Source organism: Coffea arabica, chromosome 11e (genome assembly GCF_036785885.1).
Source record: "Coffea arabica cultivar ET-39 chromosome 11e, Coffea Arabica ET-39 HiFi, whole genome shotgun sequence".
Lineage (NCBI taxonomy): Eukaryota > Viridiplantae > Streptophyta > Magnoliopsida > Gentianales > Rubiaceae > Coffea > Coffea arabica.
Window position 1 is genome coordinate 39,330,327 of NC_092331.1, and position 26,201 is coordinate 39,356,527.

At 39.4% G+C, this 26,201-nt stretch overlaps 21 non-coding genes across 21 annotated transcripts; all 21 read left to right on the top strand.

Annotated features, from left to right (window-relative positions):
* The first annotated feature begins 403 nt into the window (after nt 1–403).
* On the top strand, nt 404–522 carry LOC140023429 (5S ribosomal RNA). The gene has a single exon (XR_011827399.1). It is a non-coding gene; the product is annotated as a 5S ribosomal RNA (ribosomal RNA).
* A 1,114-nt stretch (nt 523–1,636) lies between these two features.
* On the top strand, nt 1,637–1,755 carry LOC140030223 (5S ribosomal RNA). Its single transcript, XR_011834138.1, has one exon. It is a non-coding gene; the product is annotated as a 5S ribosomal RNA (ribosomal RNA).
* Nucleotides 1,756–2,877: 1,122 nt separating this feature from the next.
* LOC140023441 (5S ribosomal RNA) lies at nt 2,878–2,996 on the top strand. The gene has a single exon (XR_011827411.1). It is a non-coding gene; the product is annotated as a 5S ribosomal RNA (ribosomal RNA).
* A 1,122-nt stretch (nt 2,997–4,118) lies between these two features.
* LOC140030225 (5S ribosomal RNA) lies at nt 4,119–4,237 on the top strand. Its single transcript, XR_011834140.1, has one exon. It is a non-coding gene; the product is annotated as a 5S ribosomal RNA (ribosomal RNA).
* Nucleotides 4,238–5,359: 1,122 nt separating this feature from the next.
* On the top strand, nt 5,360–5,478 carry LOC140023452 (5S ribosomal RNA). The gene has a single exon (XR_011827422.1). It is a non-coding gene; the product is annotated as a 5S ribosomal RNA (ribosomal RNA).
* Nucleotides 5,479–6,603: 1,125 nt separating this feature from the next.
* LOC140030226 (5S ribosomal RNA) lies at nt 6,604–6,722 on the top strand. Its single transcript, XR_011834141.1, has one exon. It is a non-coding gene; the product is annotated as a 5S ribosomal RNA (ribosomal RNA).
* A 1,125-nt stretch (nt 6,723–7,847) lies between these two features.
* LOC140030227 (5S ribosomal RNA) lies at nt 7,848–7,966 on the top strand. The gene has a single exon (XR_011834142.1). It is a non-coding gene; the product is annotated as a 5S ribosomal RNA (ribosomal RNA).
* Nucleotides 7,967–9,101: 1,135 nt separating this feature from the next.
* LOC140023463 (5S ribosomal RNA) lies at nt 9,102–9,220 on the top strand. The gene has a single exon (XR_011827433.1). It is a non-coding gene; the product is annotated as a 5S ribosomal RNA (ribosomal RNA).
* A 1,125-nt stretch (nt 9,221–10,345) lies between these two features.
* On the top strand, nt 10,346–10,464 carry LOC140030228 (5S ribosomal RNA). The gene has a single exon (XR_011834143.1). It is a non-coding gene; the product is annotated as a 5S ribosomal RNA (ribosomal RNA).
* A 1,135-nt stretch (nt 10,465–11,599) lies between these two features.
* LOC140023476 (5S ribosomal RNA) lies at nt 11,600–11,718 on the top strand. Its single transcript, XR_011827444.1, has one exon. It is a non-coding gene; the product is annotated as a 5S ribosomal RNA (ribosomal RNA).
* A 1,135-nt stretch (nt 11,719–12,853) lies between these two features.
* Nucleotides 12,854–12,972, top strand: LOC140023487 (5S ribosomal RNA). The gene has a single exon (XR_011827455.1). It is a non-coding gene; the product is annotated as a 5S ribosomal RNA (ribosomal RNA).
* A 1,122-nt stretch (nt 12,973–14,094) lies between these two features.
* LOC140023499 (5S ribosomal RNA) lies at nt 14,095–14,213 on the top strand. Its single transcript, XR_011827467.1, has one exon. It is a non-coding gene; the product is annotated as a 5S ribosomal RNA (ribosomal RNA).
* Nucleotides 14,214–15,346: 1,133 nt separating this feature from the next.
* Nucleotides 15,347–15,465, top strand: LOC140023510 (5S ribosomal RNA). Its single transcript, XR_011827478.1, has one exon. It is a non-coding gene; the product is annotated as a 5S ribosomal RNA (ribosomal RNA).
* A 1,114-nt stretch (nt 15,466–16,579) lies between these two features.
* Nucleotides 16,580–16,698, top strand: LOC140030229 (5S ribosomal RNA). The gene has a single exon (XR_011834144.1). It is a non-coding gene; the product is annotated as a 5S ribosomal RNA (ribosomal RNA).
* Nucleotides 16,699–17,820: 1,122 nt separating this feature from the next.
* On the top strand, nt 17,821–17,939 carry LOC140023521 (5S ribosomal RNA). The gene has a single exon (XR_011827489.1). It is a non-coding gene; the product is annotated as a 5S ribosomal RNA (ribosomal RNA).
* Nucleotides 17,940–19,061: 1,122 nt separating this feature from the next.
* Nucleotides 19,062–19,180, top strand: LOC140030231 (5S ribosomal RNA). Its single transcript, XR_011834146.1, has one exon. It is a non-coding gene; the product is annotated as a 5S ribosomal RNA (ribosomal RNA).
* A 1,122-nt stretch (nt 19,181–20,302) lies between these two features.
* Nucleotides 20,303–20,421, top strand: LOC140023532 (5S ribosomal RNA). Its single transcript, XR_011827501.1, has one exon. It is a non-coding gene; the product is annotated as a 5S ribosomal RNA (ribosomal RNA).
* Nucleotides 20,422–21,546: 1,125 nt separating this feature from the next.
* On the top strand, nt 21,547–21,665 carry LOC140030232 (5S ribosomal RNA). Its single transcript, XR_011834147.1, has one exon. It is a non-coding gene; the product is annotated as a 5S ribosomal RNA (ribosomal RNA).
* A 1,125-nt stretch (nt 21,666–22,790) lies between these two features.
* Nucleotides 22,791–22,909, top strand: LOC140030233 (5S ribosomal RNA). The gene has a single exon (XR_011834148.1). It is a non-coding gene; the product is annotated as a 5S ribosomal RNA (ribosomal RNA).
* A 1,135-nt stretch (nt 22,910–24,044) lies between these two features.
* On the top strand, nt 24,045–24,163 carry LOC140030234 (5S ribosomal RNA). The gene has a single exon (XR_011834149.1). It is a non-coding gene; the product is annotated as a 5S ribosomal RNA (ribosomal RNA).
* Nucleotides 24,164–25,298: 1,135 nt separating this feature from the next.
* On the top strand, nt 25,299–25,417 carry LOC140023543 (5S ribosomal RNA). The gene has a single exon (XR_011827512.1). It is a non-coding gene; the product is annotated as a 5S ribosomal RNA (ribosomal RNA).
* The last annotated feature ends 784 nt before the right edge of the window (nt 25,418–26,201 follow it).

The following is a 26,201-nucleotide window of genomic DNA, read 5'->3' on the forward strand; positions in this document are numbered from 1 at the left end:
ATTAAGTTTCGGGTCATTTCTGGTCGACCCGCCGCCCCGTAAACCTGAAATTTTCGGGTTCGGGTCAGCATACCTGACCCGTCACGGGTTGGCGGGTCGGGGTTCGGGTCAACAGATTTTCTGGCGGGTCTGTTGACCCGAACCCGACCCGCCAACCTGATTTGGACCCGAATTGCCACCCCTAACTGCAAGCGTGAAGGATTGATTTCATGATAATTTAGAGTTGCGGGATGAGGGAAAAAAACAGGGTGCAAATCAATAACAAAAAAAAATATAAAGTAAATAAATAAAAGGATAAGAGGAAAATGCTTGAATTGACGCTTAAAATGAATTTCGGTCTAGAAAAGCCACACTGCTTCGCAGGACGGGGTAGTTTAAAAGAATAAAGCGAAAGAAACATGGCGGGTGCGATCATACCAGCACTAATGCACCGGATCCCATCAGAACTCCGAAGTTAAGCGTGCTTGGGCGAGAGTAGTACTAGGATGGGTGACCCCCTGGGAAGTCCTCGTGTTGCACCCCTCTCTTTTTTGTTTCGAAATCCAAATTTCCTATTCGTTCTTTATCCTGTAGTAATTTAGCTCCGTCGGAACGATTGCTTAATATTTTGCTTCTTGTCGAAGCGTGAAGGAGGATCTGAAGGCGCGAGACAAATCAGGAACGGTACGGCTCGATCAAAGCCCGGATCGTCGCTCAAATTTGTCGGCGCAAATGTATCACCGCAACTAGGGGTGGCAATTTTCGACACGACCTGAAAACACGACACGAACCTAACACGAAATTAATGGGTTTGGGTTGAGGTTTCGGGAATTCGGGTTGGACCCAATGAACCCGAAAAGAAAACCGGTCGATTTCGGGTCAACCCGTGGTGACCTGATATGACCCGTTTACGAATTAAAAATAATTTAATAAACATAAAAATAATTTTATCTAACTAAACTAAGTTATTCTTTTTTTCAAAGGCATTAATTACTTAATCCTAAACGAATTTATTTAATTTGTGTGAAGTTGAAATTATTATACTTGGACAAATAATATATTATATTATTTTTCACTTTTGTATTGTTTTAATTTATTTTATATTTTGCTTGGGATAAAACACTTTTACGGTGTTTAATTTATTTTAGATTTGATTTGGAATCATTTATTTAAATTTTTATTACTTGATTATGTAATTAGTTTTGTGAGAAATTGATTTTATTAGAAATTACAGTGATAAATTAATAAATTAAAATTAAGTTTCGGGTCATTTCGGGTCGACCCGCCGCCCCGTAAACCTGAAATTTTCGGGTTCGGGTCAGCATACCTGACCCGTCACGGGTTGGCGGGTCGGGGTTCGGGTCAACAGATTTTCTGGCGGGTCTGTTGACCCGAACCCGACCCGCCAACCTGATTTGGACCCGAATTGCCACCCCTAACTGCAAGCGTGAAGGATTGATTTCATGATAATTTAGAGTTGCGGGATGAGGGAAAAAAACAGGGTGCAAATCAATAACAAAAAAAAATATAAAGTAAATAAATAAAAGGATAAGAGGAAAATGCTTGAATTGACGCTTAAAATGAATTTCGGTCTAGAAAAGCCACACTGCTTCGCAGGACGGGGTAGTTTAAAAGAATAAAGCGAAAGGAACATGGCGGGTGCGATCATACCAGCATTAATGCACCGGATCCCATCAGAACTCCGAAGTTAAGCGTGCTTGGGCGAGAGTAGTACTAGGATGGGTGACCCCCTGGGAAGTCCTCGTGTTGCACCCCTTTCTTTTTTGTTTCGAAATCCAAATTTCCTATTCGTTCTTTATCCTGTAGTAATTTAGCTCCGTCGGAACGATTGCTTAATATTTTGCTTCTTGTCAAAGCGTGAAGGAGGATCTGAAGGCGCGAGACAAATCAGGAACGGTACGGCTCGATCAAAGCCCGGATCGTCGCTCAAATTTGTCGGCGCAAATGTATCACCGCAACTAGGGGTGGCAATTTTCGACACGACACGAACCTAACACGAAATTAATGGGTTTGGGTTGAGGTTTCGGGAATTCGGGTCAGAATCGGGTTGGACCCGATGAACCCGAAAAGAAAACCGGTCGATTTCGGGCCAACCCGTGGTGACCTGATATGACCCGATATGACCCGTTTACGAATTAAAAATAATTTAATAAACATAAAAATAATTTTATCTAACTAAACTAAGTTATTCTTTTTTTCAAAGGCATTAATTACTTAATCCTAAACGAATTTATTTAATTTGTGTGAAGTTGAAATTATTATACTTGGACAAATAATATATTATATTATTTTTCACTTTTGTATTGTTTTAATTTATTTTATATTTTGCTTGGGATAAAACACTTTTACGGTGTTTAATTTATTTTAGATTTGATTTGGAATCATTTATTTAAATTTTTATTACTTGATTATGTAATTAGTTTTGTGAGAAATTGATTTTATTAGAAATTACAGTGATAAATTAATAAATTAAAATTAAGTTTCGGGTCATTTCGGGTCGACCCGCCGCCCCGTAAACCTGAAATTTTCGGGTTCGGGTCAGCATACCTGACCCGTCACGGGTTGGCGGGTCGGGGTTCGGGTCAACAGATTTTCTGGCGGGTCTGTTGACCCGAACCCGACCCGCCAACCTGATTTGGACCCGAATTGCCACCCCTAACTGCAAGCGTGAAGGATTGATTTCATGATAATTTAGAGTTGCGGGATGAGGGAAAAAAACAGGGTGCAAATCAATAACAAAAAAAAATATAAAGTAACTAAATAAAAGGATAAGAGGAAAATGCTTGAATTGACGCTTAAAATGAATTTCGGTCTAGAAAAGCCACACTGCTTCGCAGGACGGGGTAGTTTAAAAGAATAACGCGAAAGGAACATGGCGGGTGCGATCATACCAGCACTAATGCACCGGATCCCATCAGAACTCCGAAGTTAAGCGTGCTTGGGCGAGAGTAGTACTAGGATGGGTGACCCCCTGGGAAGTCCTCGTGTTGCACCCCTCTCTTTTTTGTTTCGAAATCCAAATTTCCTATTCGTTCTTTATCCTGTAGTAATTTAGCTCCGTCGGAACGATTGCTTAATATTTTGCTTCTTGTCGAAGCGTGAAGGAGGATCTGAAGGCGCGAGACAAATCAGGAACGGTACGGCTCGATCAAAGCCCGGATCGTCGCTCAAATTTGTCGGCGCAAATGTATCACCGCAACTAGGGGTGGCAATTTTCGACACGACACGAACCTAACACGAAATTAATGGGTTTGGGTTGAGGTTTCGGGAATTCGGGTCAGAATCGGGTTGGACCCGATGAACCCGAAAAGAAAACCGGTCGATTTCGGGCCAACCCGTGGTGACCTGATATGACCCGATATGACCCGTTTACGAATTAAAAATAATTTAATAAACATAAAAATAATTTTATCTAACTAAACTAAGTTATTCTTTTTTTCAAAGGCATTAATTACTTAATCCTAAACGAATTTATTTAATTTGTGTGAAGTTGAATTTATTATACTTGGACAAATAATATATTATATTATTTTTCACTTTTGTATTGTTTTAATTTATTTTATATTTTGCTTGGGATAAAACACTTTTACGGTGTTTAATTTATTTTAGATTTGATTTGGAATCATTTATTTAAATTTTTATTACTTGATTATGTAATTAGTTTTGTGAGAAATTGATTTTATTAGAAATTACAGTGATAAATTAATAAATTAAAATTAAGTTTCGGGTCATTTCGGGTCGACCCGCCGCCCCGTAAACCTGAAATTTTCGGGTTCGGGTCAGCATACCTGACCCGTCACGGGTTGGCGGGTCGGGGTTCGGGTCAACAGATTTTCTGGCGGGTCTGTTGACCCGAACCCGACCCGCCAACCTGATTTGGACCCGAATTGCCACCCCTAACTGCAAGCGTGAAGGATTGATTTCATGATAATTTAGAGTTGCGGGATGAGGGAAAAAAACAGGGTGCAAATCCATAACAAAAAAAAATATAAAGTAAATAAATAAAAGGATAAGAGGAAAATGCTTGAATTGACGCTTAAAATGAATTTCGGTCTAGAAAAGCCACACTGCTTCGCAGGACGGGGTAGTTTAAAAGAATAAAGCGAAAGGAACATGGCGGGTGCGATCATACCAGCATTAATGCACCGGATCCCATCAGAACTCCGAAGTTAAGCGTGCTTGGGCGAGAGTAGTACTAGGATGGGTGACCCCCTGGGAAGTCCTCGTGTTGCACCCCTTTCTTTTTTGTTTCGAAATCCAAATTTCCTATTCGTTCTTTATCCTGTAGTAATTTAGCTCCGTCGGAACGATTGCTTAATATTTTGCTTCTTGTCAAAGCGTGAAGGAGGATCTGAAGGCGCGAGACAAATCAGGAACGGTACGGCTCGATCAAAGCCCGGATCGTCGCTCAAATTTGTCGGCGCAAATGTATCACCGCAACTAGGGGTGGCAATTTTCGACACGACACGAACCTAACACGAAATTAATGGGTTTGGGTTGAGGTTTCGGGAATTCGGGTCAGAATCGGGTTGGACCCGATGAACCCGAAAAGAAAACCGGTCGATTTCGGGCCAACCCGTGGTGACCTGATATGACCCGATATGACCCGTTTACGAATTAAAAATAATTTAATAAACATAAAAATAATTTTATCTAACTAAACTAAGTTATTCTTTTTTTCAAAGGCATTAATTACTTAATCCTAAACGAATTTATTTAATTTGTGTGAAGTTGAAATTATTATACTTGGACAAATAATATATTATATTATTTTTCACTTTTGTATTGTTTTAATTTATTTTATATTTTGCTTGGGATAAAACACTTTTACGGTGTTTAATTTATTTTAGATTTGATTTGGAATCATTTATTTAAATTTTTATTACTTGATTATGTAATTAGTTTTGTGAGAAATTGATTTTATTAGAAATTACAGTGATAAATTAATAAATTAAAATTAAGTTTCGGGTCATTTCGGGTCGACCCGCCGCCCCGTAAACCTGAAATTTTCGGGTTCGGGTCAGCATACCTGACCCGTCACGGGTTGGCGGGTCGGGGTTCGGGTCAACAGATTTTCTGGCGGGTCTGTTGACCCGAACCCGACCCGCCAACCTGATTTGGACCCGAATTGCCACCCCTAACTGCAAGCGTGAAGGATTGATTTCATGATAATTTAGAGTTGCGGGATGAGGGAAAAAAACAGGGTGCAAATCAATAACAAAAAAAAATATAAAGTAAATAAATAAAAGGATAAGAGGAAAATGCTTGAATTGACGCTTAAAATGAATTTCGGTCTAGAAAAGCCACACTGCTTCGCAGGACGGGGTAGTTTAAAAGAATAACGCGAAAGGAACATGGCGGGTGCGATCATACCAGCACTAATGCACCGGATCCCATCAGAACTCCGAAGTTAAGCGTGCTTGGGCGAGAGTAGTACTAGGATGGGTGACCCCCTGGGAAGTCCTCGTGTTGCACCCCTCTCTTTTTTGTTTCGAAATCCAAATTTCCTATTCGTTCTTTATCCTGTAGTAATTTAGCTCCGTCGGAACGATTGCTTAATATTTTGCTTCTTGTCGAAGCGTGAAGGAGGATCTGAAGGCGCGAGACAAATCAGGAACGGTACGGCTCGATCAAAGCCCGGATCGTCGCTCAAATTTGTCGGCGCAAATGTATCACCGCAACTAGGGGTGGCAATTTTCGACACGACCTGAAAACACGACACGAACCTAACACGAAATTAATGGGTTTGGGTTGAGGTTTCGGGAATTCGGGTCAGAATCGGGTTGGACCCGATGAACCCGAAAAGAAAACCGGTCGATTTCGGGTCAACCCGTGGTGACCTGATATGACCCGTTTACGAATTAAAAATAATTTAATAAACATAAAAATAATTTTATCTAACTAAACTAAGTTATTCTTTTTTTCAAAGGCATTAATTACTTAATCCTAAACGAATTTATTTAATTTGTGTGAAGTTGAAATTATTATACTTGGACAAATAATATATTATATTATTTTTCACTTTTGTATTGTTTTAATTTATTTTATATTTTGCTTGGGATAAAACACTTTTACGGTGTTTAATTTATTTTAGATTTGATTTGGAATCATTTATTTAAATTTTTATTACTTGATTATGTAATTAGTTTTGTGAGAAATTGATTTTATTAGAAATTACAGTGATAAATTAATAAATTAAAATTAAGTTTCGGGTCATTTCGGGTCGACCCGCCGCCCCGTAAACCTGAAATTTTCGGGTTCGGGTCAGCATACCTGACCCGTCACGGGTTGGCGGGTCGGGGTTCGGGTCAACAGATTTTCTGGCGGGTCTGTTGACCCGAACCCGACCCGCCAACCTGATTTGGACCCGAATTGCCACCCCTAACTGCAAGCGTGAAGGATTGATTTCATGATAATTTAGAGTTGCGGGATGAGGGAAAAAAACAGGGTGCAAATCAATAACAAAAAAAAATATAAAGTAAATAAATAAAAGGATAAGAGGAAAATGCTTGAATTGACGCTTAAAATGAATTTCGGTCTAGAAAAGCCACACTGCTTCGCAGGACGGGGTAGTTTAAAAGAATAAAGCGAAAGGAACATGGCGGGTGCGATCATACCAGCATTAATGCACCGGATCCCATCAGAACTCCGAAGTTAAGCGTGCTTGGGCGAGAGTAGTACTAGGATGGGTGACCCCCTGGGAAGTCCTCGTGTTGCACCCCTTTCTTTTTTGTTTCGAAATCCAAATTTCCTATTCGTTCTTTATCCTGTAGTAATTTAGCTCCGTCGGAACGATTGCTTAATATTTTGCTTCTTGTCGAAGCGTGAAGGAGGATCTGAAGGCGCGAGACAAATCAGGAACGGTACGGCTCGATCAAAGCCCGGATCGTCGCTCAAATTTGTCGGCGCAAATGTATCACCGCAACTAGGGGTGGCAATTTTCGACACGACCTGAAAACACGACACGAACCTAACACGAAATTAATGGGTTTGGGTTGAGGTTTCGGGAATTCGGGTCAGAATCGGGTTGGACCCGATGAACCCGAAAAGAAAACCGGTCGATTTCGGGTCAACCCGTGGTGACCTGATATGACCCGTTTACGAATTAAAAATAATTTAATAAACATAAAAATAATTTTATCTAACTAAACTAAGTTATTCTTTTTTTCAAAGGCATTAATTACTTAATCCTAAACGAATTTATTTAATTTGTGTGAAGTTGAAATTATTATACTTGGACAAATAATATATTATATTATTTTTCACTTTTGTATTGTTTTAATTTATTTTATATTTTGCTTGGGATAAAACACTTTTACGGTGTTTAATTTATTTTAGATTTGATTTGGAATCATTTATTTAAATTTTTATTACTTGATTATGTAATTAGTTTTGTGAGAAATTGATTTTATTAGAAATTACAGTGATAAATTAATAAATTAAAATTAAGTTTCGGGTCATTTCGGGTCGACCCGCCGCCCCGTAAACCTGAAATTTTCGGGTTCGGGTCAGCATACCTGACCCGTCACGGGTTGGCGGGTCGGGGTTCGGGTCAACAGATTTTCTGGCGGGTCTGTTGACCCGAACCCGACCCGCCAACCTGATTTGGACCCGAATTGCCACCCCTAACTGCAAGCGTGAAGGATTGATTTCATGATAATTTAGAGTTGCGGGATGAGGGAAAAAAACAGGGTGCAAATCAATAACAAAAAAAAATATAAAGTAAATAAATAAAAGGATAAGAGGAAAATGCTTGAATTGACGCTTAAAATGAATTTCGGTCTAGAAAAGCCACACTGCTTCGCAGGACGGGGTAGTTTAAAAGAATAAAGCGAAAGGAACATGGCGGGTGCGATCATACCAGCATTAATGCACCGGATCCCATCAGAACTCCGAAGTTAAGCGTGCTTGGGCGAGAGTAGTACTAGGATGGGTGACCCCCTGGGAAGTCCTCGTGTTGCACCCCTTTCTTTTTTGTTTCGAAATCCAAATTTCCTATTCGTTCTTTATCCTGTAGTAATTTAGCTCCGTCGGAACGATTGCTTAATATTTTGCTTCTTGTCGAAGCGTGAAGGAGGATCTGAAGGCGCGAGACAAATCAGGAACGGTACGGCTCGATCAAAGCCCGGATCGTCGCTCAAATTTGTCGGCGCAAATGTATCACCGCAACTAGGGGTGGCAATTTTCGACACGACCTGAAAACACGACACGAACCTAACACGAAATTAATGGGTTTGGGTTGAGGTTTCGGGAATTCGGGTCAGAATCGGGTTGGACCCGATGAACCCGAAAAGAAAACCGGTCGATTTCGGGTCAACCCGTGGTGACCTGATATGACCCGATATGACCCGTTTACGAATTAAAAATAATTTAATAAACATAAAAATAATTTTATCTAACTAAACTAAGTTATTCTTTTTTTCAAAGGCATTAATTACTTAATCCTAAACGAATTTATTTAATTTGTGTGAAGTTGAAATTATTATACTTGGACAAATAATATATTATATTATTTTTCACTTTTGTATTGTTTTAATTTATTTTATATTTTGCTTGGGATAAAACACTTTTACGGTGTTTAATTTATTTTAGATTTGATTTGGAATCATTTATTTAAATTTTTATTACTTGATTATGTAATTAGTTTTGTGAGAAATTGATTTTATTAGAAATTACAGTGATAAATTAATAAATTAAAATTAAGTTTCGGGTCATTTCGGGTCGACCCGCCGCCCCGTAAACCTGAAATTTTCGGGTTCGGGTCAGCATACCTGACCCGTCACGGGTTGGCGGGTCGGGGTTCGGGTCAACAGATTTTCTGGCGGGTCTGTTGACCCGAACCCGACCCGCCAACCTGATTTGGACCCGAATTGCCACCCCTAACTGCAAGCGTGAAGGATTGATTTCATGATAATTTAGAGTTGCGGGATGAGGGAAAAAAACAGGGTGCAAATCAATAACAAAAAAAAATATAAAGTAAATAAATAAAAGGATAAGAGGAAAATGCTTGAATTGACGCTTAAAATGAATTTCGGTCTAGAAAAGCCACACTGCTTCGCAGGACGGGGTAGTTTAAAAGAATAAAGCGAAAGGAACATGGCGGGTGCGATCATACCAGCACTAATGCACCGGATCCCATCAGAACTCCGAAGTTAAGCGTGCTTGGGCGAGAGTAGTACTAGGATGGGTGACCCCCTGGGAAGTCCTCGTGTTGCACCCCTCTCTTTTTTGTTTCGAAATCCAAATTTCCTATTCGTTCTTTATCCTGTAGTAATTTAGCTCCGTCGGAACGATTGCTTAATATTTTGCTTCTTGTCGAAGCGTGAAGGAGGATCTGAAGGCGCGAGACAAATCAGGAACGGTACGGCTCGATCAAAGCCCGGATCGTCGCTCAAATTTGTCGGCGCAAATGTATCACCGCAACTAGGGGTGGCAATTTTCGACACGACCTGAAAACACGACACGAACCTAACACGAAATTAATGGGTTTGGGTTGAGGTTTCGGGAATTCGGGTCAGAATCGGGTTGGACCCGATGAACCCGAAAAGAAAACCGGTCGATTTCGGGTCAACCCGTGGTGACCTGATATGACCCGTTTACGAATTAAAAATAATTTAATAAACATAAAAATAATTTTATCTAACTAAACTAAGTTATTCTTTTTTTCAAAGGCATTAATTACTTAATCCTAAACGAATTTATTTAATTTGTGTGAAGTTGAAATTATTAAACTTGGACAAATAATATATTATATTATTTTTCACTTTTGTATTGTTTTAATTTATTTTATATTTTGCTTGGGATAAAACACTTTTACGGTGTTTAATTTATTTTAGATTTGATTTGGAATCATTTATTTAAATTTTTATTACTTGATTATGTAATTAGTTTTGTGAGAAATTGATTTTATTAGAAATTACAGTGATAAATTAATAAATTAAAATTAAGTTTCGGGTCATTTCGGGTCGACCCGCCGCCCCGTAAACCTGAAATTTTCGGGTTCGGGTCAGCATACCTGACCCGTCACGGGTTGGCGGGTCGGGGTTCGGGTCAACAGATTTTCTGGCGGGTCTGTTGACCCGAACCCGACCCGCCAACCTGATTTGGACCCGAATTGCCACCCCTAACTGCAAGCGTGAAGGATTGATTTCATGATAATTTAGAGTTGCGGGATGAGGGAAAAAAACAGGGTGCAAATCAATAACAAAAAAAAATATAAAGTAAATAAATAAAAGGATAAGAGGAAAATGCTTGAATTGACGCTTAAAATGAATTTCGGTCTAGAAAAGCCACACTGCTTCGCAGGACGGGGTAGTTTAAAAGAATAAAGCGAAAGGAACATGGCGGGTGCGATCATACCAGCATTAATGCACCGGATCCCATCAGAACTCCGAAGTTAAGCGTGCTTGGGCGAGAGTAGTACTAGGATGGGTGACCCCCTGGGAAGTCCTCGTGTTGCACCCCTTTCTTTTTTGTTTCGAAATCCAAATTTCCTATTCGTTCTTTATCCTGTAGTAATTTAGCTCCGTCGGAACGATTGCTTAATATTTTGCTTCTTGTCGAAGCGTGAAGGAGGATCTGAAGGCGCGAGACAAATCAGGAACGGTACGGCTCGATCAAAGCCCGGATCGTCGCTCAAATTTGTCGGCGCAAATGTATCACCGCAACTAGGGGTGGCAATTTTCGACACGACCTGAAAACATGACACGAACCTAACACGAAATTAATGGGTTTGGGTTGAGGTTTCGGGAATTCGGGTCAGAATCGGGTTGGACCCGATGAACCCGAAAAGAAAACCGGTCGATTTCGGGTCAACCCGTGGTGACCTGATATGACCCGATATGACCCGTTTACGAATTAAAAATAATTTAATAAACATAAAAATAATTTTATCTAACTAAACTAAGTTATTCTTTTTTTCAAAGGCATTAATTACTTAATCCTAAACGAATTTATTTAATTTGTGTGAAGTTGAAATTATTATACTTGGACAAATAATATATTATATTATTTTTCACTTTTGTATTGTTTTAATTTATTTTATATTTTGCTTGGGATAAAACACTTTTACGGTGTTTAATTTATTTTAGATTTGATTTGGAATCATTTATTTAAATTTTTATTACTTGATTATGTAATTAGTTTTGTGAGAAATTGATTTTATTAGAAATTACAGTGATAAATTAATAAATTAAAATTAAGTTTCGGGTCATTTCGGGTCGACCCGCCGCCCCGTAAACCTGAAATTTTCGGTTTCGGGTCAGCATACCTGACCCGTCACGGGTTGGCGGGTCGGGGTTCGGGTCAACAGATTTTCTGGCGGGTCTGTTGACCCGAACCCGACCCGCCAACCTGATTTGGACCCGAATTGCCACCCCTAACTGCAAGCGTGAAGGATTGATTTCATGATAATTTAGAGTTGCGGGATGAGGGAAAAAAACAGGGTGCAAATCAATAACAAAAAAAAATATAAAGTAAATAAATAAAAGGATAAGAGGAAAATGCTTGAATTGACGCTTAAAATGAATTTCGGTCTAGAAAAGCCACACTGCTTCGCAGGACGGGGTAGTTTAAAAGAATAAAGCGAAAGGAACATGGCGGGTGCGATCATACCAGCACTAATGCACCGGATCCCATCAGAACTCCGAAGTTAAGCGTGCTTGGGCGAGAGTAGTACTAGGATGGGTGACCCCCTGGGAAGTCCTCGTGTTGCACCCCTCTCTTTTTTGTTTCGAAATCCAAATTTCCTATTCGTTCTTTATCCTGTAGTAATTTAGCTCCGTCGGAACGATTGCTTAATATTTTGCTTCTTGTCGAAGCGTGAAGGAGGATCTGAAGGCGCGAGACAAATCAGGAACGGTACGGCTCGATCAAAGCCCGGATCGTCGCTCAAATTTGTCGGCGCAAATGTATCACCGCAACTAGGGGTGGCAATTTTCGACACGACCTGAAAACACGACACGAACCTAACACGAAATTAATGGGTTTGGGTTGAGGTTTCGGGAATTCGGGTCAGAATCGGGTTGGACCCGATGAACCCGAAAAGAAAACCGGTCGATTTCGGGTCAACCCGTGGTGACCTGATATGACCCGATATGACCCGTTTACGAATTAAAAATAATTTAATAAACATAAAAATAATTTTATCTAACTAAACTAAGTTATTCTTTTTTTCAAAGGCATTAATTACTTAATCCTAAACGAATTTATTTAATTTGTGTGAAGTTGAAATTATTATACTTGGACAAATAATATATTATATTATTTTTCACTTTTGTATTGTTTTAATTTATTTTATATTTTGCTTGGGATAAAACACTTTTACGGTGTTTAATTTATTTTAGATTTGATTTGGAATCATTTATTTAAATTTTTATTACTTGATTATGTAATTAGTTTTGTGAGAAATTGATTTTATTAGAAATTACAGTGATAAATTAATAAATTAAAATTAAGTTTCGGGTCATTTCGGGTCGACCCGCCGCCCCGTAAACCTGAAATTTTCGGGTTCGGGTCAGCATACCTGACCCGTCACGGGTTGGCGGGTCGGGGTTCGGGTCAACAGATTTTCTGGCGGGTCTGTTGACCCGAACCCGACCCGCCAACCTGATTTGGACCCGAATTGCCACCCCTAACTGCAAGCGTGAAGGATTGATTTCATGATAATTTAGAGTTGCGGGATGAGGGAAAAAAACAGGGTGCAAATCAATAACAAAAAAAAATATAAAGTAACTAAATAAAAGGATAAGAGGAAAATGCTTGAATTGACGCTTAAAATGAATTTCGGTCTAGAAAAGCCACACTGCTTCGCAGGACGGGGTAGTTTAAAAGAATAACGCGAAAGGAACATGGCGGGTGCGATCATACCAGCACTAATGCACCGGATCCCATCAGAACTCCGAAGTTAAGCGTGCTTGGGCGAGAGTAGTACTAGGATGGGTGACCCCCTGGGAAGTCCTCGTGTTGCACCCCTCTCTTTTTTGTTTCGAAATCCAAATTTCCTATTCGTTCTTTATCCTGTAGTAATTTAGCTCCGTCGGAACGATTGCTTAATATTTTGCTTCTTGTCGAAGCGTGAAGGAGGATCTGAAGGCGCGAGACAAATCAGGAACGGTACGGCTCGATCAAAGCCCGGATCGTCGCTCAAATTTGTCGGCGCAAATGTATCACCGCAACTAGGGGTGGCAATTTTCGACACGACACGAACCTAACACGAAATTAATGGGTTTGGGTTGAGGTTTCGGGAATTCGGGTCAGAATCGGGTTGGACCCGATGAACCCGAAAAGAAAACCGGTCGATTTCGGGCCAACCCGTGGTGACCTGATATGACCCGATATGACCCGTTTACGAATTAAAAATAATTTAATAAACATAAAAATAATTTTATCTAACTAAACTAAGTTATTCTTTTTTTCAAAGGCATTAATTACTTAATCCTAAACGAATTTATTTAATTTGTGTGAAGTTGAAATTATTATACTTGGACAAATAATATATTATATTATTTTTCACTTTTGTATTGTTTTAATTTATTTTATATTTTGCTTGGGATAAAACACTTTTACGGTGTTTAATTTATTTTAGATTTGATTTGGAATCATTTATTTAAATTTTTATTACTTGATTATGTAATTAGTTTTGTGAGAAATTGATTTTATTAGAAATTACAGTGATAAATTAATAAATTAAAATTAAGTTTCGGGTCATTTCGGGTCGACCCGCCGCCCCGTAAACCTGAAATTTTCGGTTTCGGGTCAGCATACCTGACCCGTCACGGGTTGGCGGGTCGGGGTTCGGGTCAACAGATTTTCTGGCGGGTCTGTTGACCCGAACCCGACCCGCCAACCTGATTTGGACCCGAATTGCCACCCCTAACTGCAAGCGTGAAGGATTGATTTCATGATAATTTAGAGTTGCGGGATGAGGGAAAAAAACAGGGTGCAAATCAATAACAAAAAAAAATATAAAGTAAATAAATAAAAGGATAAGAGGAAAATGCTTGAATTGACGCTTAAAATGAATTTCGGTCTAGAAAAGCCACACTGCTTCGCAGGACGGGGTAGTTTAAAAGAATAAAGCGAAAGGAACATGGCGGGTGCGATCATACCAGCACTAATGCACCGGATCCCATCAGAACTCCGAAGTTAAGCGTGCTTGGGCGAGAGTAGTACTAGGATGGGTGACCCCCTGGGAAGTCCTCGTGTTGCACCCCTCTCTTTTTTGTTTCGAAATCCAAATTTCCTATTCGTTCTTTATCCTGTAGTAATTTAGCTCCGTCGGAACGATTGCTTAATATTTTGCTTCTTGTCGAAGCGTGAAGGAGGATCTGAAGGCGCGAGACAAATCAGGAACGGTACGGCTCGATCAAAGCCCGGATCGTCGCTCAAATTTGTCGGCGCAAATGTATCACCGCAACTAGGGGTGGCAATTTTCGACACGACCTGAAAACACGACACGAACCTAACACGAAATTAATGGGTTTGGGTTGAGGTTTCGGGAATTCGGGTCAGAATCGGGTTGGACCCGATGAACCCGAAAAGAAAACCGGTCGATTTCGGGTCAACCCGTGGTGACCTGATATGACCCGATATGACCCGTTTACGAATTAAAAATAATTTAATAAACATAAAAATAATTTTATCTAACTAAACTAAGTTATTCTTTTTTTCAAAGGCATTAATTACTTAATCCTAAACGAATTTATTTAATTTGTGTGAAGTTGAAATTATTATACTTGGACAAATAATATATTATATTATTTTTCACTTTTGTATTGTTTTAATTTATTTTATATTTTGCTTGGGATAAAACACTTTTACGGTGTTTAATTTTTTAGATTTGATTTGGAATCATTTATTTAAATTTTTATTACTTGATTATGTAATTAGTTTTGTGAGAAATTGATTTTATTAGAAATTACAGTGATAAATTAATAAATTAAAATTAAGTTTCGGGTCATTTCTGGTCGACCCGCCGCCCCGTAAACCTGAAATTTTCGGGTTCGGGTCAGCATACCTGACCCGTCACGGGTTGGCGGGTCGGGGTTCGGGTCAACAGATTTTCTGGCGGGTCTGTTGACCCGAACCCGACCCGCCAACCTGATTTGGACCCGAATTGCCACCCCTAACTGCAAGCGTGAAGGATTGATTTCATGATAATTTAGAGTTGCGGGATGAGGGAAAAAAACAGGGTGCAAATCAATAACAAAAAAAAATATAAAGTAAATAAATAAAAGGATAAGAGGAAAATGCTTGAATTGACGCTTAAAATGAATTTCGGTCTAGAAAAGCCACACTGCTTCGCAGGACGGGGTAGTTTAAAAGAATAAAGCGAAAGAAACATGGCGGGTGCGATCATACCAGCACTAATGCACCGGATCCCATCAGAACTCCGAAGTTAAGCGTGCTTGGGCGAGAGTAGTACTAGGATGGGTGACCCCCTGGGAAGTCCTCGTGTTGCACCCCTCTCTTTTTTGTTTCGAAATCCAAATTTCCTATTCGTTCTTTATCCTGTAGTAATTTAGCTCCGTCGGAACGATTGCTTAATATTTTGCTTCTTGTCGAAGCGTGAAGGAGGATCTGAAGGCGCGAGACAAATCAGGAACGGTACGGCTCGATCAAAGCCCGGATCGTCGCTCAAATTTGTCGGCGCAAATGTATCACCGCAACTAGGGGTGGCAATTTTCGACACGACCTGAAAACACGACACGAACCTAACACGAAATTAATGGGTTTGGGTTGAGGTTTCGGGAATTCGGGTTGGACCCAATGAACCCGAAAAGAAAACCGGTCGATTTCGGGTCAACCCGTGGTGACCTGATATGACCCGTTTACGAATTAAAAATAATTTAATAAACATAAAAATAATTTTATCTAACTAAACTAAGTTATTCTTTTTTTCAAAGGCATTAATTACTTAATCCTAAACGAATTTATTTAATTTGTGTGAAGTTGAAATTATTATACTTGGACAAATAATATATTATATTATTTTTCACTTTTGTATTGTTTTAATTTATTTTATATTTTGCTTGGGATAAAACACTTTTACGGTGTTTAATTTATTTTAGATTTGATTTGGAATCATTTATTTAAATTTTTATTACTTGATTATGTAATTAGTTTTGTGAGAAATTGATTTTATTAGAAATTACAGTGATAAATTAATAAATTAAAATTAAGTTTCGGGTCATTTCGGGTCGACCCGCCGCCCCGTAAACCTGAAATTTTCGGGTTCGGGTCAGCATACCTGACCCGTCACGGGTTGGCGGGTCGGGGTTCGGGTCAACAGATTTTCTGGCGGGTCTGTTGACCCGAACCCGACCCGCCAACCTGATTTGGACCCGAATTGCCACCCCTAACTGCAAGCGTGAAGGATTGATTTCATGATAATTTAGAGTTGCGGGATGAGGGAAAAAAACAGGGTGCAAATCAATAACAAAAAAAAATATAAAGTAAATAAATAAAAGGATAAGAGGAAAATGCTTGAATTGACGCTTAAAATGAATTTCGGTCTAGAAAAGCCACACTGCTTCGCAGGACGGGGTAGTTTAAAAGAATAAAGCGAAAGGAACATGGCGGGTGCGATCATACCAGCATTAATGCACCGGATCCCATCAGAACTCCGAAGTTAAGCGTGCTTGGGCGAGAGTAGTACTAGGATGGGTGACCCCCTGGGAAGTCCTCGTGTTGCACCCCTTTCTTTTTTGTTTCGAAATCCAAATTTCCTATTCGTTCTTTATCCTGTAGTAATTTAGCTCCGTCGGAACGATTGCTTAATATTTTGCTTCTTGTCAAAGCGTGAAGGAGGATCTGAAGGCGCGAGACAAATCAGGAACGGTACGGCTCGATCAAAGCCCGGATCGTCGCTCAAATTTGTCGGCGCAAATGTATCACCGCAACTAGGGGTGGCAATTTTCGACACGACACGAACCTAACACGAAATTAATGGGTTTGGGTTGAGGTTTCGGGAATTCGGGTCAGAATCGGGTTGGACCCGATGAACCCGAAAAGAAAACCGGTCGATTTCGGGCCAACCCGTGGTGACCTGATATGACCCGATATGACCCGTTTACGAATTAAAAATAATTTAATAAACATAAAAATAATTTTATCTAACTAAACTAAGTTATTCTTTTTTTCAAAGGCATTAATTACTTAATCCTAAACGAATTTATTTAATTTGTGTGAAGTTGAAATTATTATACTTGGACAAATAATATATTATATTATTTTTCACTTTTGTATTGTTTTAATTTATTTTATATTTTGCTTGGGATAAAACACTTTTACGGTGTTTAATTTATTTTAGATTTGATTTGGAATCATTTATTTAAATTTTTATTACTTGATTATGTAATTAGTTTTGTGAGAAATTGATTTTATTAGAAATTACAGTGATAAATTAATAAATTAAAATTAAGTTTCGGGTCATTTCGGGTCGACCCGCCGCCCCGTAAACCTGAAATTTTCGGGTTCGGGTCAGCATACCTGACCCGTCACGGGTTGGCGGGTCGGGGTTCGGGTCAACAGATTTTCTGGCGGGTCTGTTGACCCGAACCCGACCCGCCAACCTGATTTGGACCCGAATTGCCACCCCTAACTGCAAGCGTGAAGGATTGATTTCATGATAATTTAGAGTTGCGGGATGAGGGAAAAAAACAGGGTGCAAATCAATAACAAAAAAAAATATAAAGTAACTAAATAAAAGGATAAGAGGAAAATGCTTGAATTGACGCTTAAAATGAATTTCGGTCTAGAAAAGCCACACTGCTTCGCAGGACGGGGTAGTTTAAAAGAATAACGCGAAAGGAACATGGCGGGTGCGATCATACCAGCACTAATGCACCGGATCCCATCAGAACTCCGAAGTTAAGCGTGCTTGGGCGAGAGTAGTACTAGGATGGGTGACCCCCTGGGAAGTCCTCGTGTTGCACCCCTCTCTTTTTTGTTTCGAAATCCAAATTTCCTATTCGTTCTTTATCCTGTAGTAATTTAGCTCCGTCGGAACGATTGCTTAATATTTTGCTTCTTGTCGAAGCGTGAAGGAGGATCTGAAGGCGCGAGACAAATCAGGAACGGTACGGCTCGATCAAAGCCCGGATCGTCGCTCAAATTTGTCGGCGCAAATGTATCACCGCAACTAGGGGTGGCAATTTTCGACACGACACGAACCTAACACGAAATTAATGGGTTTGGGTTGAGGTTTCGGGAATTCGGGTCAGAATCGGGTTGGACCCGATGAACCCGAAAAGAAAACCGGTCGATTTCGGGCCAACCCGTGGTGACCTGATATGACCCGATATGACCCGTTTACGAATTAAAAATAATTTAATAAACATAAAAATAATTTTATCTAACTAAACTAAGTTATTCTTTTTTTCAAAGGCATTAATTACTTAATCCTAAACGAATTTATTTAATTTGTGTGAAGTTGAATTTATTATACTTGGACAAATAATATATTATATTATTTTTCACTTTTGTATTGTTTTAATTTATTTTATATTTTGCTTGGGATAAAACACTTTTACGGTGTTTAATTTATTTTAGATTTGATTTGGAATCATTTATTTAAATTTTTATTACTTGATTATGTAATTAGTTTTGTGAGAAATTGATTTTATTAGAAATTACAGTGATAAATTAATAAATTAAAATTAAGTTTCGGGTCATTTCGGGTCGACCCGCCGCCCCGTAAACCTGAAATTTTCGGGTTCGGGTCAGCATACCTGACCCGTCACGGGTTGGCGGGTCGGGGTTCGGGTCAACAGATTTTCTGGCGGGTCTGTTGACCCGAACCCGACCCGCCAACCTGATTTGGACCCGAATTGCCACCCCTAACTGCAAGCGTGAAGGATTGATTTCATGATAATTTAGAGTTGCGGGATGAGGGAAAAAAACAGGGTGCAAATCCATAACAAAAAAAAATATAAAGTAAATAAATAAAAGGATAAGAGGAAAATGCTTGAATTGACGCTTAAAATGAATTTCGGTCTAGAAAAGCCACACTGCTTCGCAGGACGGGGTAGTTTAAAAGAATAAAGCGAAAGGAACATGGCGGGTGCGATCATACCAGCATTAATGCACCGGATCCCATCAGAACTCCGAAGTTAAGCGTGCTTGGGCGAGAGTAGTACTAGGATGGGTGACCCCCTGGGAAGTCCTCGTGTTGCACCCCTTTCTTTTTTGTTTCGAAATCCAAATTTCCTATTCGTTCTTTATCCTGTAGTAATTTAGCTCCGTCGGAACGATTGCTTAATATTTTGCTTCTTGTCAAAGCGTGAAGGAGGATCTGAAGGCGCGAGACAAATCAGGAACGGTACGGCTCGATCAAAGCCCGGATCGTCGCTCAAATTTGTCGGCGCAAATGTATCACCGCAACTAGGGGTGGCAATTTTCGACACGACACGAACCTAACACGAAATTAATGGGTTTGGGTTGAGGTTTCGGGAATTCGGGTCAGAATCGGGTTGGACCCGATGAACCCGAAAAGAAAACCGGTCGATTTCGGGCCAACCCGTGGTGACCTGATATGACCCGATATGACCCGTTTACGAATTAAAAATAATTTAATAAACATAAAAATAATTTTATCTAACTAAACTAAGTTATTCTTTTTTTCAAAGGCATTAATTACTTAATCCTAAACGAATTTATTTAATTTGTGTGAAGTTGAAATTATTATACTTGGACAAATAATATATTATATTATTTTTCACTTTTGTATTGTTTTAATTTATTTTATATTTTGCTTGGGATAAAACACTTTTACGGTGTTTAATTTATTTTAGATTTGATTTGGAATCATTTATTTAAATTTTTATTACTTGATTATGTAATTAGTTTTGTGAGAAATTGATTTTATTAGAAATTACAGTGATAAATTAATAAATTAAAATTAAGTTTCGGGTCATTTCGGGTCGACCCGCCGCCCCGTAAACCTGAAATTTTCGGGTTCGGGTCAGCATACCTGACCCGTCACGGGTTGGCGGGTCGGGGTTCGGGTCAACAGATTTTCTGGCGGGTCTGTTGACCCGAACCCGACCCGCCAACCTGATTTGGACCCGAATTGCCACCCCTAACTGCAAGCGTGAAGGATTGATTTCATGATAATTTAGAGTTGCGGGATGAGGGAAAAAAACAGGGTGCAAATCAATAACAAAAAAAAATATAAAGTAAATAAATAAAAGGATAAGAGGAAAATGCTTGAATTGACGCTTAAAATGAATTTCGGTCTAGAAAAGCCACACTGCTTCGCAGGACGGGGTAGTTTAAAAGAATAACGCGAAAGGAACATGGCGGGTGCGATCATACCAGCACTAATGCACCGGATCCCATCAGAACTCCGAAGTTAAGCGTGCTTGGGCGAGAGTAGTACTAGGATGGGTGACCCCCTGGGAAGTCCTCGTGTTGCACCCCTCTCTTTTTTGTTTCGAAATCCAAATTTCCTATTCGTTCTTTATCCTGTAGTAATTTAGCTCCGTCGGAACGATTGCTTAATATTTTGCTTCTTGTCGAAGCGTGAAGGAGGATCTGAAGGCGCGAGACAAATCAGGAACGGTACGGCTCGATCAAAGCCCGGATCGTCGCTCAAATTTGTCGGCGCAAATGTATCACCGCAACTAGGGGTGGCAATTTTCGACACGACCTGAAAACACGACACGAACCTAACACGAAATTAATGGGTTTGGGTTGAGGTTTCGGGAATTCGGGTCAGAATCGGGTTGGACCCGATGAACCCGAAAAGAAAACCGGTCGATTTCGGGTCAACCCGTGGTGACCTGATATGACCCGTTTACGAATTAAAAATAATTTAATAAACATAAAAATAATTTTATCTAACTAAACTAAGTTATTCTTTTTTTCAAAGGCATTAATTACTTAATCCTAAACGAATTTATTTAATTTGTGTGAAGTTGAAATTATTATACTTGGACAAATAATATATTATATTATTTTTCACTTTTGTATTGTTTTAATTTATTTTATATTTTGCTTGGGATAAAACACTTTTACGGTGTTTAATTTATTTTAGATTTGATTTGGAATCATTTATTTAAATTTTTATTACTTGATTATGTAATTAGTTTTGTGAGAAATTGATTTTATTAGAAATTACAGTGATAAATTAATAAATTAAAATTAAGTTTCGGGTCATTTCGGGTCGACCCGCCGCCCCGTAAACCTGAAATTTTCGGGTTCGGGTCAGCATACCTGACCCGTCACGGGTTGGCGGGTCGGGGTTCGGGTCAACAGATTTTCTGGCGGGTCTGTTGACCCGAACCCGACCCGCCAACCTGATTTGGACCCGAATTGCCACCCCTAACTGCAAGCGTGAAGGATTGATTTCATGATAATTTAGAGTTGCGGGATGAGGGAAAAAAACAGGGTGCAAATCAATAACAAAAAAAAATATAAAGTAAATAAATAAAAGGATAAGAGGAAAATGCTTGAATTGACGCTTAAAATGAATTTCGGTCTAGAAAAGCCACACTGCTTCGCAGGACGGGGTAGTTTAAAAGAATAAAGCGAAAGGAACATGGCGGGTGCGATCATACCAGCATTAATGCACCGGATCCCATCAGAACTCCGAAGTTAAGCGTGCTTGGGCGAGAGTAGTACTAGGATGGGTGACCCCCTGGGAAGTCCTCGTGTTGCACCCCTTTCTTTTTTGTTTCGAAATCCAAATTTCCTATTCGTTCTTTATCCTGTAGTAATTTAGCTCCGTCGGAACGATTGCTTAATATTTTGCTTCTTGTCGAAGCGTGAAGGAGGATCTGAAGGCGCGAGACAAATCAGGAACGGTACGGCTCGATCAAAGCCCGGATCGTCGCTCAAATTTGTCGGCGCAAATGTATCACCGCAACTAGGGGTGGCAATTTTCGACACGACCTGAAAACACGACACGAACCTAACACGAAATTAATGGGTTTGGGTTGAGGTTTCGGGAATTCGGGTCAGAATCGGGTTGGACCCGATGAACCCGAAAAGAAAACCGGTCGATTTCGGGTCAACCCGTGGTGACCTGATATGACCCGTTTACGAATTAAAAATAATTTAATAAACATAAAAATAATTTTATCTAACTAAACTAAGTTATTCTTTTTTTCAAAGGCATTAATTACTTAATCCTAAACGAATTTATTTAATTTGTGTGAAGTTGAAATTATTATACTTGGACAAATAATATATTATATTATTTTTCACTTTTGTATTGTTTTAATTTATTTTATATTTTGCTTGGGATAAAACACTTTTACGGTGTTTAATTTATTTTAGATTTGATTTGGAATCATTTATTTAAATTTTTATTACTTGATTATGTAATTAGTTTTGTGAGAAATTGATTTTATTAGAAATTACAGTGATAAATTAATAAATTAAAATTAAGTTTCGGGTCATTTCGGGTCGACCCGCCGCCCCGTAAACCTGAAATTTTCGGGTTCGGGTCAGCATACCTGACCCGTCACGGGTTGGCGGGTCGGGGTTCGGGTCAACAGATTTTCTGGCGGGTCTGTTGACCCGAACCCGACCCGCCAACCTGATTTGGACCCGAATTGCCACCCCTAACTGCAAGCGTGAAGGATTGATTTCATGATAATTTAGAGTTGCGGGATGAGGGAAAAAAACAGGGTGCAAATCAATAACAAAAAAAAATATAAAGTAAATAAATAAAAGGATAAGAGGAAAATGCTTGAATTGACGCTTAAAATGAATTTCGGTCTAGAAAAGCCACACTGCTTCGCAGGACGGGGTAGTTTAAAAGAATAAAGCGAAAGGAACATGGCGGGTGCGATCATACCAGCATTAATGCACCGGATCCCATCAGAACTCCGAAGTTAAGCGTGCTTGGGCGAGAGTAGTACTAGGATGGGTGACCCCCTGGGAAGTCCTCGTGTTGCACCCCTTTCTTTTTTGTTTCGAAATCCAAATTTCCTATTCGTTCTTTATCCTGTAGTAATTTAGCTCCGTCGGAACGATTGCTTAATATTTTGCTTCTTGTCGAAGCGTGAAGGAGGATCTGAAGGCGCGAGACAAATCAGGAACGGTACGGCTCGATCAAAGCCCGGATCGTCGCTCAAATTTGTCGGCGCAAATGTATCACCGCAACTAGGGGTGGCAATTTTCGACACGACCTGAAAACACGACACGAACCTAACACGAAATTAATGGGTTTGGGTTGAGGTTTCGGGAATTCGGGTCAGAATCGGGTTGGACCCGATGAACCCGAAAAGAAAACCGGTCGATTTCGGGTCAACCCGTGGTGACCTGATATGACCCGATATGACCCGTTTACGAATTAAAAATAATTTAATAAACATAAAAATAATTTTATCTAACTAAACTAAGTTATTCTTTTTTTCAAAGGCATTAATTACTTAATCCTAAACGAATTTATTTAATTTGTGTGAAGTTGAAATTATTATACTTGGACAAATAATATATTATATTATTTTTCACTTTTGTATTGTTTTAATTTATTTTATATTTTGCTTGGGATAAAACACTTTTACGGTGTTTAATTTATTTTAGATTTGATTTGGAATCATTTATTTAAATTTTTATTACTTGATTATGTAATTAGTTTTGTGAGAAATTGATTTTATTAGAAATTACAGTGATAAATTAATAAATTAAAATTAAGTTTCGGGTCATTTCGGGTCGACCCGCCGCCCCGTAAACCTGAAATTTTCGGGTTCGGGTCAGCATACCTGACCCGTCACGGGTTGGCGGGTCGGGGTTCGGGTCAACAGATTTTCTGGCGGGTCTGTTGACCCGAACCCGACCCGCCAACCTGATTTGGACCCGAATTGCCACCCCTAACTGCAAGCGTGAAGGATTGATTTCATGATAATTTAGAGTTGCGGGATGAGGGAAAAAAACAGGGTGCAAATCAATAACAAAAAAAAATATAAAGTAAATAAATAAAAGGATAAGAGGAAAATGCTTGAATTGACGCTTAAAATGAATTTCGGTCTAGAAAAGCCACACTGCTTCGCAGGACGGGGTAGTTTAAAAGAATAAAGCGAAAGGAACATGGCGGGTGCGATCATACCAGCATTAATGCACCGGATCCCATCAGAACTCCGAAGTTAAGCGTGCTTGGGCGAGAGTAGTACTAGGATGGGTGACCCCCTGGGAAGTCCTCGTGTTGCACCCCTTTCTTTTTTGTTTCGAAATCCAAATTTCCTATTCGTTCTTTATCCTGTAGTAATTTAGCTCCGTCGGAACGATTGCTTAATATTTTGCTTCTTGTCGAAGCGTGAAGGAGGATCTGAAGGCGCGAGACAAATCAGGAACGGTACGGCTCGATCAAAGCCCGGATCGTCGCTCAAATTTGTCGGCGCAAATGTATCACCGCAACTAGGGGTGGCAATTTTCGACACGACCTGAAAACACGACACGAACCTAACACGAAATTAATGGGTTTGGGTTGAGGTTTCGGGAATTCGGGTCAGAATCGGGTTGGACCCGATGAACCCGAAAAGAAAACCGGTCGATTTCGGGTCAACCCGTGGTGACCTGATATGACCCGATATGACCCGTTTACGAATTAAAAATAATTTAATAAACATAAAAATAATTTTATCTAACTAAACTAAGTTATTCTTTTTTTCAAAGGCATTAATTACTTAATCCTAAACGAATTTATTTAATTTGTGTGAAGTTGAAATTATTATACTTGGACAAATAATATATTATATTATTTTTCACTTTTGTATTGTTTTAATTTATTTTATATTTTGCTTGGGATAAAACACTTTTACGGTGTTTAATTTATTTTAGATTTGATTTGGAATCATTTATTTAAATTTTTATTACTTGATTATGTAATTAGTTTTGTGAGAAATTGATTTTATTAGAAATTACAGTGATAAATTAATAAATTAAAATTAAGTTTCGGGTCATTTCGGGTCGACCCGCCGCCCCGTAAACCTGAAATTTTCGGTTTCGGGTCAGCATACCTGACCCGTCACGGGTTGGCGGGTCGGGGTTCGGGTCAACAGATTTTCTGGCGGGTCTGTTGACCCGAACCCGACCCGCCAACCTGATTTGGACCCGAATTGCCACCCCTAACTGCAAGCGTGAAGGATTGATTTCATGATAATTTAGAGTTGCGGGATGAGGGAAAAAAACAGGGTGCAAATCAATAACAAAAAAAAATATAAAGTAAATAAATAAAAGGATAAGAGGAAAATGCTTGAATTGACGCTTAAAATGAATTTCGGTCTAGAAAAGCCACACTGCTTCGCAGGACGGGGTAGTTTAAAAGAATAACGCGAAAGGAACATGGCGGGTGCGATCATACCAGCACTAATGCACCGGATCCCATCAGAACTCCGAAGTTAAGCGTGCTTGGGCGAGAGTAGTACTAGGATGGGTGACCCCCTGGGAAGTCCTCGTGTTGCACCCCTCTCTTTTTTGTTTCGAAATCCAAATTTCCTATTCGTTCTTTATCCTGTAGTAATTTAGCTCCGTCGGAACGATTGCTTAATATTTTGCTTCTTGTCGAAGCGTGAAGGAGGATCTGAAGGCGCGAGACAAATCAGGAACGGTACGGCTCGATCAAAGCCCGGATCGTCGCTCAAATTTGTCGGCGCAAATGTATCACCGCAACTAGGGGTGGCAATTTTCGACACGACCTGAAAACACGACACGAACCTAACACGAAATTAATGGGTTTGGGTTGAGGTTTCGGGAATTCGGGTCAGAATCGGGTTGGACCCGATGAACCCGAAAAGAAAACCGGTCGATTTCGGGTCAACCCGTGGTGACCTGATATGACCCGATATGACCCGTTTACGAATTAAAAATAATTTAATAAACATAAAAATAATTTTATCTAACTAAACTAAGTTATTCTTTTTTTCAAAGGCATTAATTACTTAATCCTAAACGAATTTATTTAATTTGTGTGAAGTTGAAATTATTATACTTGGACAAATAATATATTATATTATTTTTCACTTTTGTATTGTTTTAATTTATTTTATATTTTGCTTGGGATAAAACACTTTTACGGTGTTTAATTTATTTTAGATTTGATTTGGAATCATTTATTTAAATTTTTATTACTTGATTATGTAATTAGTTTTGTGAGAAATTGATTTTATTAGAAATTACAGTGATAAATTAATAAATTAAAATTAAGTTTCGGGTCATTTCGGGTCGACCCGCCGCCCCGTAAACCTGAAATT